General features: G+C 38.0%; 1 pseudogene; it reads left to right on the forward strand.

Annotated features, from left to right (window-relative positions):
* Positions 1-2,675, forward strand: LOC121801020 (annotated as a pseudogene).
* The last annotated feature ends 8,334 nt before the right edge of the window (positions 2,676-11,009 follow it).

An 11,009-nucleotide genomic window follows, 5' to 3' on the forward strand; every position in this document is an offset into this window, starting at 1 on the left:
ATGGTGATTCACGGCGGCGAAGTCTATCTGGTGTTTTACGGCGAAGATCTTGACGGTGGAAGAAGATGCCGATTCACAGTGGAGATCGGAGATCGGTACTTTGAAGGATTAATAGGATAAGAAATTTTCTTTTGAAGCTGAATTAGATACGTTGGCTTCAAATTCCAATGCAACCATGTCGTGTCAATCATTCAACTCCCTCCTATTCACGATTTTTGTAATTAATTGGGAATTTGCTTAATTATTTCTTAAACTTGATAATCTCACCAGAGAGTTTAAATAGGAGTACAAAAATTCGGTTGAGGCCGTGGGAATAGATTAACTGAGATTGCTTTTGATGTGGTTAAATCGAATAATTTTGTGGGAATTGTACGTATATATTGATAGTGAATTAGATAAATTATTACTACTACTACTAATTTTACAATGCACAGTTACTCGTATTTTATCTTTGCTAAGATCCACTTCACATTTTAACTACTCCGCATTTCCTTATTTTAGAAATAAAATGTGTGCTTGTTAATCACATGCCAACACAGTTCCACTTCACTTTTTAATTTCACTCTTGTTTACAAAACACATCACTCTTATTGTGATTTTACTTCACTCTTGTTTACAAAACACGTCACTCTTAGCATGATTTTACTTCACTCTTGTTTACAAAACACGTCACTCTTATTGTGATTTTACTTCACTCTTGTTTACAAAACATGTCACTCTTAGCATGGGTTTACTTCAATCTTGTTTACAAAACACATCACTCTTATTGTGATTTTACTTCACTCTTGTTTACAAAACACATCACTCTTATTGTGATTTTACTTCACTCTTGTTTACAAAAAAGTCATTCTTATCATAATTTTACTTCACTCTTGTTTACAAAACACGTCACTCTTATTGTGATTTTACTTCACTCTTGTTTACAAAACACATCACTCTTATTGTGATTTTACTTCACTCTTGTTTACAAAACACATCACTCTTACTCAGATTTTACGTCACTCTTGTTCACAAAACACATCACTCTTACTTAGATTTTACTTCACTCTTGTTCACAAAACACATCACTCTTACTCAGATTTTACTTCACTCTTGTTCACAAAACACATCACTCTTACTCAGATTTTACTTCACTCTTGTTCACAAAACACATCACTCTTACTCAGATTTTACTTCACTCTTGTTCACAAAACACATCACTCTTACTCATATTTTACTTCACTCTTGTTTAAGAAATAGGCACTTCATTGAACAACAAAACATCACAAAGATTAAGAAATCAATGTGAAAATCAACAGTTTCGCACCCAAATATCCAATGTTGTTTATTCTAGATAGAGCAATTTCCTATCACGAAACGCTAAAAATCGAAATCAATCTCAGAGTCAAAATCAAAGTGCTTCCTTCTTCTCAAAATCATCTAATTTCTCTTCCTCCTCTATCTGCTTCATCACCGCCTCCTCCGCATCGAGCAGCGACGCATAGTAATCGGAATGCGCCTCCATACACTTCCTCAACGCCGAAGTCGCCTGAACGCATTTCTCCACGATATCCTCTTTGTTCTTCTCCCCTTCCTCCACGCACTTCTCCCAATCCGTGAAAGTCTCTCTCCAACCGCGGCGGCGCCGTCTATTAGATACACAGCCCCGTCGGCTGAGACATCTCCGACGGCAACGACCACCGTCAGCTGCTTTCTCTGTCTGATTTTCTGAATTTCACAGCGCAAAGAGATTGATGAGCCGAAGAATGCGTTTCCGCCATTCAAGGATGATTTTTTGATCGAGTTTGAGGGGACGAAGAGAGCCTGGAATTGAGCGACCGACGCCATTTCAATTTTGTATGTGAAGTGACAATTATACCCCCGCCTTGTTATTGTGGAGTAACTTTATGATTGAGGGAACTAATTTCTCCTTAAATTAGAAAATTACATGTATTAATACTAGCCCTTGATTTTCTTGATCTTGTGGTTATGATTTGTTCTCTAGTTATTTGGTTAAGGGGTGTTTGCCATAGATCACTAAACACCCCTTAACCAAATAACTAGAGAACAAATCATAACCACAAGATCAAGAAAATCAAGGGCTAGTATTAATACATGTAATTTTCTAATTTAAGGAGAAATTAGTTCCCTCAATCATAAAGTTACTCCACAATAACAAGGCGGGGGTATAATTGTCATTGCAGCTAAAATAGTGTCATTGGCAAATTCACAAATTTAATTCGTTTGAGAACGAATTCTTCGTTGAGCTCCGAGAATCTGAGCAAGCGGAAGCAGGCGGCGGAGAAGAAGCCATACCGCGGGATTCAGATGCGCAAGTGGGGGAAATGGGTGGCGGAGATCAGGGAGCCCAACAAGCGCTCCAGAATCTGGCTGGGCTCCTACTCCTCCCACGTCGCCACCGCCCGCGCATACGACACCGCCATCTCCTCCTCCGCGGCCCCACCGCCCGCCTCAACGTCCCCGACTGCGTCCCCGAGTACTGCCACCAGGACCTCTCCGCCGCCGCCATCAGGAAGAAGGCCACCGAGGATGTTGTACTGTACTGTAAATGCTTCAGAAAGAAGGGGAATATCTCATACGTGGCTAAGTTGTGTTGATGAATTGATAAAATGTGAAGTTTGGCAGTGCTTATATTGCTTGTATAATGTTTTGAGGCTCAAATCTTTGGTTGCTCCTCCTCTCTGTAAAAAGCAAGTAATTTGCAGAATGAATAAGGAATGTTACTTGTGGATGTGATTTTACTTCACTCTTTTGTGAACAGTAAAATCAAAATAAGAGTGATGTCTTTTGTGAACAAGAGTGAAGTAAAATCAGAGTAAGAGTGATGTGTTTTGTGAACAAGAGTGAAGTAAAATCAGAATAAGAGTGATGTGTTTTGTGAACAAGAGTGAAGTAAAATCAGAATAAGAGTGAAGTAAAATCAGAATAAGAGTGATGTGTTTTGTAAACAAGAGTGGAGTGTTTTCTGAACAAGAGTGAAGTGTTTTGTGAACAAGAGTGATGTGTTTTGTGAACAAGAGTGAAGTAAAATCAGAATAAGAGTGATGTGTTTTGTGAACAAGAGTGAAGTAAAATCAGAATAAGAGTGATGTGTTTTGTGAACAAGAGTGAAGTGTTTTCTGAACAAGAGTGAAGTGTTTTGTGAACAAGAGTGAAGTAAAATCAGAATAAGAGTGATGTGTTTTGTGAACAAGAGTGAAGTAAAATCAGAATAAGAGTGATGTGTTTTGTGAACAAGAGTGAAGTAAAATCAGAATAAGAGTGATGTGTTTTGTGAACAAGAGTGAAGTGTTTTCTGAACAAGAGTGAAGTGTTTTGTGAACAAGAGTGAAGTAAAATCAGAATAAGAGTGATGTGTTTTGTGAACAAGAGTGAAGTAAAATCAGAATAAGAGTGATGTGTTTTGTGAACAAGAGTGAAGTAATTTTTAATCCATGTTGTTTTCGATTTACAATGACAAAAGTAAAATTTAATTGAATTCTCGACGAATTTAAACAATATTTCTGTAATTCTAAAGTTGTAATGGAAAAGAGAGTACTTTTTTCACATTGTGAGAAGAAATAGAAGATCGAAAATGAAATAAACTTCGTCTTTCAAGATCAAACGAAAAGCGATATGATATGACTATAGCAGCTCCAACACTAGAAAGTGATCAAGACCTAATTACTGTATTAAGATATCGGAGAATCCATGCACAAACACCCCCACTGTGTGATGCCTACACCAACCCCAATAATGTGCTGGCGCTTGATCAAGGCAGCTGCAGCTCCTCCGATGGCAGCCATATCAGCCACCAGAGCTTCTCCTTCCAAGGAATTGACGATCACCACCAAAACCTCTTCTTCAACGACGCCGGCACCTCCACTTCCTCTTCGAATTACGCCTGCTTCAACGATAATCCGCAGGATTACTACAGCAGCATCGAGGAGATCAAGGAGTTCATCACGATCAACGACGGCAGCGTAATTTCATATTGTAATTTCATAATGTAATTTACAAAAATACCCTTAGTCTATTTTATATAATTAATATAAAAAATATTTGTTCCATTAAGATGTGTGGCTGAGATTTGTTCTCTGATTATACACTTAAGATTAGTTATATCTTGATCACTACCCTCTATATATATATATATATATATATATATATATATATAGTTTGGGAAGCACATTAATAGAAAGACGCGTTTACACCTTAGTGTAACAATTTCAGAAAATGTTTATAAAATGGGTACATCATTTCCATATTTTTATATTTAATGGATATGTATTTTTTTTTGTCTCCCATTCTTCTCAACTGGGTTTGTGATCCACTAATCTCAAATTTATTTACTTTTCGTTTTCTGGTTTTCATACTTTTGGCTTCTTTTTCATATCTGCATTTACTTCAAAATGAACAAAAATAGTAGTAAGTAATATAATTAGAAATACTAAAATGATCGGTGGTGTATGAAAAAGAGAGGTTGAAATCAATTTCTGCTGAGTGCAAAAAATTTAACAGAAAACGTAATGTGAGGCTCATTCATTAATAGTGTAATGGTAATGTAAAACTTCATTTTTTTTTGGATTTCATAATTCATACGCAGTTTAATGAATATTAATGTACACCTGTTTTATACTACTATAGAGCATAATTCATAAGTGAGAACATAACATTTTCTTGTGATAATTTACGCATCTTGATGACGCTTTTGCTAGCAGCCTATAGACCCATAGAAAGGTTTTTAAGCAAAATAATTAATATATCTACGTTTCTCTACACAAAACTTCCATCGGGAGTACTAAGAGCATCTCCAACGAGGAGAGGCAAAAGAAAGATATATATTATCTATTTACCTTCTCATAAAGTGAAATATAACCTTCCAAAAATAACACACTTCAAAGGAAAAATGTATATAAAAAAGTAAATCATTTTTAAAAAATAAAATAATAGTACAAAATGCATTAAAAGACATAAAATGTAATATTTTCTCAAATACATTTCCCTTTCGACAATGATTTTTCTTGAAAAGAAGGCAAATATGGTAATTATAAGATTTTACCTCTTCATTAAGCAGAAAAAATTCTCCAGTCATGCCATACCAAAGTGGCAATATGACGTAGTATAACTTATTAATAAAATTTTAACATGTGGAAACATATAAATCTCTCTTCCAACTATATTCCAACTAGATGTATAAATTATGGAAATACATTTAATATTTCTAAAGAAAAAGGTATTATTGTAAATTATGGAAACTATGCCAATTTGGATAATCATATATGCTCATAAAATATATACCTATATATACGCACAATTAATAATAAAATGAATAATCGTTAAAAGTCAAGTAAGTGTTAAAATAATATTGCACCCTATTTAAGATTTGATGAAATATTTTTGGTTTGTATATAAACATATACAAAAAAAACTACACAAATAAAAATTAATAATTAAATTTTATTAGCATTGAATGGTAAAAACTAAATCGTCTATATAAATAATTATAGTATAAATTTTTATTTTAGTTTTGCACATTAACTATATAAATGAATATTTGTTATGTTAAAATATAAAAATAGTTATTAATAATAAGATGATCTAAATTTTACTACTTTAAATCATATTCAACGTATCATGCCAAAACTTCATAAAACAATACTATAATAGATGATTGCTGCAGGAAATAGTCATTATATTTAATATTATAAAAAAATTTAAAATTACTATGAACATGTAAAAATAGAATATATGCGTATATATGCTGTCCATCTATCATGTATGGAATCTGCAAAAATATTTCTTATAATGTCATAGTTTACTTTTATAAAGCACCTAGGTGGAAGTGACATCTTAAATGCTTCCATTTGTCAAAATTGTAACAGTAAGTCATACCACGTCAGATTGAATGTCATTTGTTAGTTTCTAGATTACAAAATATAAAACCGGGTGTAATACAACCCAAAATAAGAAATACAAATGGACAAACTGAAACAAAATTACAATGGAAATGAAACAGTAAACTGTGAATAGTATTAGCCGAGTCGAGGAGTCCTCTTTCCGCAAGACGAGATATGCCCCATTAGTGCTCTCAGATTGGCGTTTCGACCCCAAAGATAAAACGGCTACATCTCTGGTGAAGCAGCACTGCTATCAGCAGAGCTCCGGCGAACTGGATAGAGGAGAGGGCATAGCTTCCACAGAAAAACAATGCAGGAGATGAAGAGAGCTTATTATGCAGAATGCTTGTGAATTGGTGTAGAGATGCATGGAACGGCTATCCTATTTATAGGCTCAGTCCAGTGCAGGGGTCAACTAGCCATGATGGCTGTCATCATTGCGAGGCTGTAACCGCCGACCGTTACAAGGCGTTACGAGAGCTGGAGAGGCTGACCCTGGACTGACGTATCGGGACACGCTGCGCGTCTAAGTTCGTTCACGACATGGACTTCATCACGTGTCAGCCATGCAGGCTTTACCGCGTCATACTAACGAGGTGTCATCCTGTTTGGCTCGCTGACGTGGAAACGTTGGTGCTCTAAAAAGAACTAGACCAATCAACCTTGGGTCGAACACAAGCACCAAGCCCCACGACTAGTCCCAAAGAACAGTCCAAAGACCACCCAAAGACCAATTGCCAAGATCCAAGTCCAAGGACAAGGGCTCGGGCTCGGGCTCGCGGCACGCGGCGGTGCGCGCGTGTGGGCTCTACAGCCCATCTTAGTCCACTAGAATTATTACATGTAATAATCCTTCTTATTAAATACTTGTTTAATAAGCTTGTTACTTTTAATATGAGATAATTAACTCACTTAATTAATCTCATGACTTCTCTCATAGATCAATTAAATGGCTCGCAATTTTGCACGACTTTAATCCATTATTTCTCACTCACCGGGAATCGAATTTGAGAAGATGAATATACCATGATCATGTACTCCGAACGTAGATCGACGCTATATCATATAATTTCACAAAATTAAATATCTCGTTGGAAATATTATTGGTCAAAGTCCCTTGACCGGGCATACGATTCCAACAATCCCCCACATGAGTGGAAATAGTCAAATGCATATGCATGCAGACACAAGCTCAACCCTCGAGAGGTATATAAGCATAAGGATAGGTAGTTATTGGCTTTCAACCATCCATAGTCAACACCATCGGATACACAAGCGGCTTAGTAGCGCGATGCTTTGAACTATTCCTCCACGGCATGCATCGAGACAATGGTGTTAACACTTAAACACATCAACCTCATCTGTTCTCACGTTTTGTGTCCTTCGCTGCCTTGGACACCACTTTGGATTCATAAGTGTGTTATTTAAAGCGGTCACACTTCACACTTGCATAGGTGATTCCTAATCAAGTATCTTGCCTTACTCGATCTCCTTGAGAACTCAATCTCCTCGAGATCCTTAGGAGTCATTAAAAATCATAGACTTAGCCTCACCACTAGGCAAGTTTTTCAAGACTCTATTTCTCTCTAGGGAAAATATATAGATAAGTGTTTCACACGAACTCCCATAGCTTAGTTTTCCTATTGAACCAAGTTCTTGGGATCTCCAGTCATCATGGTTGGGTTACCATTATGACGATTCTTCATTTTGTGGATTTCAAACTCATTCCCTCTAGCAACTTATTCATTTGATCACGGTTTAACCCTTTGGTTAGCGGATCCGCTAGATTATCTATTGACTTCGCATAGTCAATTGTAATCACCCATGTTGTGATCAAATGTCTCACGTTATTATGCCGTCGGCGTATATGTCGAGACTTACTGTTATAGAAGTCATTGTTTGTCCTTCCAATAGCAGCTTGGCTATCACAGTGGATCAATACTGCTGGAACTGGCTTAGACCAACATGGAATATCTTCAAGGAAGTTCTTAAGCCACTCGGCTTCCTCACCAGCTTTATCTAAAGCTATGAATTCTGATTCCATGGTTGATCGGGCTATACATGTCTGTTTCGTGGATTTCCACGATACAGCACCACCCCCAATAGTAAAGACGTATCCACTTGTTGAAAGTGAGTCTTTATTGTCGGATATCCAATTTGCATCACAGTACCCTTCAAGTACCGGGGGTATCTCGAGAAGTGTAGCCCATGATTTTGAGTATGTTTTAAGTATCTCAAAACCCTTATAAGAGCTCTCCAATGCTCTCTACTTGGATTGCTCGTGTAACAACTCAACTTGTTCACGGCATAAGCAATGTCTGGTCAGTGCAATTAGTCAAGTACATAATGCACCCTGTGACCCGTGCATATTCTTCTTGTGCAACGGGCTCGCCTTTGTTCTTGCTCAAGTGAACGTCGAGTTCAATAGGAGTCTTAACCGGCGCGCCATCATAGACATTGAATTTCTTCAATATTTTCTCAACATAATGTGATTGTGTTAAGATGATTCCATCAGATATTCTTAGAATCTTCATTCCAAGAATTACATCGCCTAGACCCATGTCTTTCATATCAAAATTTCTCTTTAACATGGTCTTTGTATCGTTAATCACTTGAGTGTCACTACCCAAGATTAACATATCATCAACGTATAGACACACTATAACATGACCGTTATTAGTGCTCTTCAGGTAGATCTACCAACACCCATTTACAACCTAGAGGTTTCGCACCTTAAGGTAGATCTATGAACATCCAAGTGTGGTTTCGCAAAATTAAATCAATTTCACTTTGAACAGCTTCTCTCCAATGTAATCCGTCTGGGCCATCAAAGGCTACTTTTATTGATGTTGGTTCTTCATCTAACATAAAAGCAATGTAGTCAGGACCAAATGTTTTTGGTGTTCTGACCCTACTACCACGTCTTAGTACTGTATCATTTGGATCGGGCCTTGCACGCTTGCGCTATTCAGGTTCTTCATCCACTGGTTTAGAACTAGTGGCTTCATCTTCAATTCTTGTCTCAGAATTGGTTGTGACTTCTTATTTGTCTTTGCAAGGAAATGTATTTTCAAGAAATACAACATTCCTTGACTCGATTGTTGTTCCTACAGTTATAGTCGGCATTTCAGACTTGTGAACAATAAATCGATATGCACTACTGTTAAGTGCATATCCAATGAAGATACAATTAACTGTTTTAGGGCCAATTGTAACTTCTTTGGGCAGGGGAACCATCACCTTCGCCAAACACCCCTACACTTTGAGGTATTTGTAGGATGGTTTCCTTCATTTCCACAACTCATAAGGAGTGATGTTCTACCCTTTGAGTGGGATTTTGTTTAGGATATAGCTGGCTGTCAAAATAGTCTCCCCCCATATGTTATGGGGCAATCCTGAACTAAGTAGCAACACATTCATCATCTCTTTTAGAGGTCGATATTTGCGTTTTGCAACACCATTAGGTTGTGGTTAGTATGGAGCAGTTGTTTGATGTATTATACCACTTTCATAGCATAACAACCCAAACGGGGCTACATATTCGTCTCCTCTATCACTTCGAATCGTTTTGATTTTACAACAAAGTTGATTCTCAACTTCGTTCTTATAATTTTTGAACGTTTCAAATGCTTCATCTTTACTTCTTAAAAGATAAATGTAGCAATACCTTATGCAATCATCTATAAAATTGATAAAGTACTTTTTACCACCTCTAGTTTGCACCAACTTTAAACCACATACATCCGTATGAATTAATTCAAGGGGTTTTGTTCTCCGTTCAACCGAGTGAAACGGTAACTTGGTCATTTTAGCTTCAAGACATATTTCACATTTGTCTTGGATATCCACTTCATTAGTCTTTAGTAAATCTAAATTTACTAATCTTTTAATAACTTTTGAATTTACATGTCCCAATCTACAATGCCACAAATTTGAACACTCGGTCAAGTAAGAGGAAGTAGATGATTTATTATTATTAGCCAATGGCTTTGGGACAAGGCGTGTAGCCACACTAAGCTTGAAAATTCCATCGGTTACATAACCTTTTCCGTGTGACTTTCCAAACTTGTACAATGCAAACCTATCAGACTCAAATATAAGTTTAAACCCCTTATTAATTAGTATTGATCCTGACACTAGGTTCTTGCGGATGTCCGGGACGTGCAGCACATCCTTCAAAGTGATTGAGACTCCGGACGTCATCATGAGAATCATGTTGCCAATGCCAAGGACTTCGGACAATGCTTGATTCCCCATGTTGATCTTCCTCTCATCAACAGCAGTGTAGGAGGCAAACTTGCTTTTGTCGGAGCAGACATGAGCAGTAGTGCCGGTATCAATGTATCAGCCACCCTTGTTATCAACAAGGTTCACTTCTTCGGTGACCACAGCAATGAGGTCACTTTCATCACAGTCCTTGAACTCATTCTCGACGACGTGGGCATCCGGCTTCTTCTTCTTGCTGCGGCAGTCCTTGGCAAAGTGGCCAGGTTTGCCACATTTGTAGCAGTCGCCTTCAAACTTCTTAGAGCATCCGCATCCGCCTCAAGTGGGCCTTGGCTCTTAGAGCATCCGCATCGCCGTTTCGATGCGGGCTCGGTTTCGTCTCGGAGAAACGAGACAACATCGAGACGGCGATGCGGAGTACCCGTCTCGTCCCGTCGCGTCCCACGTCTCTCTGCCGAGAGGGAGCTGGCGAGCTCCCGTTCTTCCGTGACGCCCACTCGCCGGCCCGCGAGTGGGCGTCGTTTATATCCGTTGAAAAATGTTTTTTTTTGTTTTTTTTTAAATTCAAAAAAAATATCGAAAATTAAAATAAATAAATAAATTTCCCCAATGCATTGCAAACCGTTACGAGAGCTGGAGAGGCTGACCTGGACTGACGTATCGGGACATGCTGCACGTCTAGGTTCGTTCACGACATGGACTTCATCACATGTCAGCCATGTAGGCTTTACCGTGTCATACTGACAAGGTGTCATCCTGCTTGGCTCGCTGACGTGGAAACGTTGGTGCTCTAAAAAGATTTAGACCAACCAACCTTGGGTCGAACCCAAGCACCGAGCCCCACGACCATCCAAAGACCAATTGCCAAGATCCAAGTCCAAGGGCACGGGCACGAGCACGAGG

The sequence above is a fragment of the Salvia splendens genome, chromosome 4 (genome assembly GCF_004379255.2).
Source record: "Salvia splendens isolate huo1 chromosome 4, SspV2, whole genome shotgun sequence".
NCBI classification, from domain to species: domain Eukaryota; kingdom Viridiplantae; phylum Streptophyta; class Magnoliopsida; order Lamiales; family Lamiaceae; genus Salvia; species Salvia splendens.